Here is a 5,558-nt window from a genome sequence, read left to right as displayed (position 1 = left end):
TAATTGGACTTCCAGTGTGCATGCCGGGAGTAGGGAAACGTCATTGCCGAGGGCGGGCATCGGGGCGGTGACGCGTTCTCTTAAAGGTACAGTTCGTTTGTTTTGTTTTTTCAGATTTCCTAGTCTAGATTTTAAGACTCTACTAGTGCTGTTGAGTTGTGTTCTGATAATTATTTGTGATCTTTTATCCCTCTCATGTACTTTATATAGTGGTGGACAAAACTTGAAACACCATACGAAAAAATTATATAAGGAATTACCATAAAGTTGCATGCACACTGAACTGACTGTGCATGTAAGTGTTTGATTAATTCTTGACAATCATAGCCGATAGATCTACATATCCATGTACTCTAGCCATGTAAGATAACACAAACCAAGCATTGCTACATAAGACATGTCTGTTTTAGGACTTGGTTGGCATTAGTAACTGAATCATTTGTGTACAGTATAAGTGATTTTGTGTTATTTTATATTAAGCTATAAATCATTCTAAATAACCAGACGAGACAGACCATCATGAACTGGTTGCCAGTCATTCATGCATTGCATCTTTCTGATGCATGCAGAGTTTGCCTGTCTGGATCTTCAGCATGCAGTCGAGAACATGCAGTGCATGATTTTTCACCTCTAGGTGTCACTGACAGCTACCTGTAAATTATTCTCACCCAGGACAGCAGTGAATAGGGGACAAGTTCATTATATGACAGGTTAAAGAAAAGGGGACACGTCATCAATGCCCTTGAGCCAGTGAGATGTTTAGGAAAAGAACAGTGGTTAAAAAGACTACTGAAACTGAGATACATGGCAACATGTTTAAAAGTGTAATGCTGTGTAAAAGCATGAGCAAAACTCTACGAACACAAAGCCTATTTTTCCACTCATTTGTTTGTGTGTGAGATCATTTTCTGGCATTAAAGTTGGCCCTGAGATAAAACATGAATTGTTAACAGAATGTTAATTATACAGTCCCCGTTCAATTGGCTGCATTATTTCTGATCCATCCACTCATCCGCTTTGAAGTTATTATAGCAACTCTCCTTCTGGTTTGTGCCTGTAGTTTTTGACACACAGAGGGATGCACTGCTCTATTTGCAGATACACTCTGGTATTGAAGTGTTTTACATAATGCTGCTTTGTGCCAAAGGTGACATATTGTTGGAGTCAGGGAGCGCTAGTAATGAAAGCCCATCACTGGCTGGTGCACTGTTCCAATGGGTTGGCTTTAATGACAACCATATAGTTGCAACTGCAGCAGTCTACACATATGCTGTATAGGCATACTTCTAAGGTGTAGTGATGTAAAGTGATGGCTGGTCCAACTTGGTCTGATGGTTTCAAGTTATTTTGGGTTGAAATAAAATGGCACATTTCTTTAGTACAATGACGGCAGTTGAGGATGAAACCTGAGAAGTCAGTACGACTTTATTTTATTGTGGGCTTCAGTTCTACATTTAGTTTCGTCCTTGTGCCCTATCCATGGGCAGTGAATGCACAATTGATGTTAGGAGTGAATGATGTAATGTCTGAGAACATGGAAACAATACCTGAATGCCATGCTCTGTGTCTGTAGCACTTCACATGGAGGCTGGTGTCTAGACAACACAAAGTGCAGCACCAGACTGAACACAGTCAAAAGGAAAAGTGCTTGTGATGTAGAGTTGTTTCTGGGCCATGGACAGATTGTTACGTGATTTCCTCATTTCAATCTGGCAGAATTGGAGCTCAGCAACCTTTAAGCATATCCTGGGATATACTTTAAATTAAATCAATGTCTCTGCAATTTCCCAGCTTGGGATAAATAAAGTATATCTATCTATGTGTTTGTGTTTTTTCTGTCATAAAAACAACAAATCTGCTACTATTTTTTAAAGGCTGGCCTTTCAGATTCTGCTTTGTTGTATACATATAATGGTCATCTACTTTTATATTGGGAAATGGTGCCGCATTATATACCACACCTGAAGTCATCAAAGCATTTCGACTGTGCTATTAGACTTAAAGCATGAAGTAACACCCATACATTGCACATAAAATATTCTCCCTGTGTCACAAATGGCTGCAGCTGCTTTGCAATCCTGTCTAGTGTCTCCTCATCTGGCATGCATCAGCAGTCACATCCTTCCTGGTGTGAAGTCGGGAAATTTTCTTGGCCACCATGCTTGGCTTGGTCCAAACAAGTGGGTGCAGAGGGCCATAACACTTACTTAAATGCTTACTCAATGGCAATATTCACAACTGGTGGCTCAGCTTTCACCAGAAATGTAATAGGCTTTGGAAGGGTCACTGCTTCAAATAGTTTGGGAGGAACACAGCTTAAAAGTCCCCTAGGTGTGAGGCACAGTTAAAACTGCTGTAGGTAGGCATTATAAAAGGTGTTACGATCCAGTGAAATCAGCCTTTGCCTCGGGGAGCTCTCTTGTGCGTTCCAGTAATGTAAAAAAGGACAAGGAGGTGGGACTAGCTCAAATGTGTGATAAGACTACTGATGTCCGCAGGGTCTTGACTCTGCAGCTTTCTCAGCAATCTGGTGAACTTCCTGATTTACTGGCTATAATGAAGGGGGGGGGGGGTCCTTAAATAGCAAATGCTCCCTTGAGAAGTAGTCATATACCTTTTCACTTTCAGATTAACTTGGTCTACATCAAGTGAAACACAAGGGTGGGTCTACAGAGCTGTGCTGTAAGTATTAAATCCCATTACAAAATCTAAATTGTGGGCTTTAAATCCCCATTTCCATGGTATAGGCATTAGGTGGATAGAGCTGGGTGGGTTAGTCTTTCATGATCATGGACAATAGAGGTGTAATCTTTCCAAAATGCTTCCATGTGCCTGACATTTTACTCACTGCTCTTCATTCAAAATTTAGAGAAATTAATTTCTCATCTGAATTCACATCAAGTAAAATTCCACTAATATTAGTCTGTTTTAGACCGTGACCATGGTGTTGAAATCACACTGCATTTCGATTTGTTAAAACGCGGAAATACACATTTTGCCTATTTCAAAGCTAAACCAAAAGCTGTTGCAAAGTGGAGCTGCAACCCCACAGCAGACGTGCCATTTAACTACACCCTGGAAAGTCTTTACAAGACACAGGTGGGCAGTCACTTTCACCACATTACACTAGGGTCTTAATTTCCCATGCTGTAGCCCCCCGCAGAGCAATAGTGCCTGGTCTTTGCTGGATCACTTTAAAGACTTCCCCTCTTCATCTTATTGACCATCAGCCTTGTGTTGACTACATACTGGTAAAATGTTTTTTTTTTGAGACTCTATGACATTTATTGGTCATTAGCCACATGCCAAAACACTATTATTAGATAATTAAAAAAAATCATCTGGCACTTTGTGTAAATACTTGTTGCTGGGGTTCTTGCATAATTCTTATATAATACTGTAATGGGATGATGTGTTAGGATGATTCCACATTCAAGTCTTTGTGAAATGACTCATGAAATGAACAGATAGTGGACTGGGGGATACAATTTATCAATTTAGACCACCCCACACCCCGTCTGTCTGACTTAACAAAGCTTACAACAAACACTAAGAGGCTGTATCCACCTGTTTAAACAAAAGCAGAGGATCAGGACAATGTATCATGGACAGATAACATTAAGGCCTGCTGCATTAGGGGGCCCAAGCAGACAATGATGTCACTATCGCTGGCATCAGTTTTAATGAAAACCCTGAAGAATATTAAAGCTTTGCGATCGTCAAAAGAACTGAGGCAAGAATGACTTCACTCTGCTTGGAGAACAAATAATAAACACAGCGTATCAAACCTTAAACTTTAATCCAATAGTGTGAAATAGAGAAAGTGCCCATTAGATACATTATTATGGGACCGGGTTGCAGTCAGTGGGCTTGGGCAATTAGTAGTGGCATAAGTCACCATTCAAACATGCATGAATGAGAAATTACAACAGAGTGGAGTGCAATTACCTCTCCCAAATCAGTGCGTGTCAGATGACATTATCTCGCAGGCTGAGAGCCATTACTGAACTGAGGGTTTCTAGCCCCAGAAGAGTACTGAGAGGTCAACTACTGTGGGGGGAACAGACCATTTGGTCCCTGCCTATGACATGAGGACATCTCCCTGGAGACAGAGGGCCTCAAATGTTCTGAACCGACAAGGCACTAAGCATTTAGGGGTTCATTTCTGCTTGACCACCGATTTTTATTACAGCGCTGATTTATTTTTATGTTGAGACTGTTGAAAGTGTACAATCGAGAACAAAAAGCAGCATGTGTGGTTGTTGAAATGGCACAAGGGATAATTTACATCTGAAGTGGTAATTGGCAGAACAGCACAGCGTATTACGACAGACATGTTACTGCAGGTGGCCATGGATAATGTGTGTTACGCAATCTTTGTCATTTGTACAACATCTGTGGAAGAAAGGCTCATGTAAAATTTCCTTTGATGGCGTTTTAACTTGCCTACCATTCTGAGGGTCAGCAGCTTATGGGTGTTGCCTGGTTGTGTTTTTGGCTCCATGGCAGGGCAGGGCTGCGCAGAAGAGTGACAACAGCCTGGGATTATCCAAGACCACTTAGCTCATGTGTCCACGTTATTAACGATCACAAGGTCGGGTAAATTTCTAGCTGATCTCGCATTCAGTGCGCCTGTGTCGTGCACGTGTCTCCTCCTGTAGGGGTGTAACACAGCTTGAATAACACGCACAGGTCAGACTGATGTTTAACTCTGTACTAGGAAAATCAATAGGATTTAGAGAGTCGTTATGTATCGCAAGAATCTGCAGTTCTTTTGGCTCCAAGTCGGAAATATTCAAAGTGGAGAGTAACTTTAAAGCTGAATTGTGAATTAGATGAGAGATAAATATTTCATTCAATCAGGAAAGACATTTAAGAGCACCTGGGGGGGTCTTCACAGTGTGTGACTGGTGCAGCTGCATTTGATTATAATGAACAGAGAAAACTAATAATGGGGCCACTGGCTCATCTCTGTCATTGATTAGTCAAGGGAGAGCCCTGAAACAAAGTGGCCAATGGCCCCTGTGGCCCCTGTGCCTGTCTGATCAGTCTATTCATCCACTCTGGCTGCTTTTGTCTATATTTATTCTCACTAGTGACTCAGTGACACTGAAGCTGAAACAAAGAGAGAACTGGAGAGATACTCAAAAGCTAAAATCCACCACAGTTTGTTTAGGACAGACTCTTGCACCAGGCAGTATATCAAATACAAACGATTACAGCTGTAATATAATTAACCCACCCAAAAGGCTCAGTGGATAAAGATCACAGACATCATGTGGTGTCTGATGATGCCTGTATGGGCTTGAGTTATCAGAGTGGCTTGTTGGCATCTTGTGGAGAAAACAGCATATCAGTCAATAAAGTGGCACCTAAGATGTGGAGCTGTGAATATACTGAAGTCAAACTGCGAACATGCACATATACAAACCACAAACTGTAATGTTCTGGAAAGATTGTATGACCAGACACAGCGTCATAATTAAGTGTCACTATCACTTTTTATAGGTACTGACAGCACATGTTTCCACTGACGTCGCTACATGGTAAGTTATTTC

This window comes from Chelmon rostratus, chromosome 10 (assembly GCF_017976325.1).
Source record: "Chelmon rostratus isolate fCheRos1 chromosome 10, fCheRos1.pri, whole genome shotgun sequence".
Taxonomy (NCBI): Eukaryota; Metazoa; Chordata; class Actinopteri; order Chaetodontiformes; family Chaetodontidae; genus Chelmon; species Chelmon rostratus.
This window is presented reverse-complemented; position numbering follows the sequence as displayed.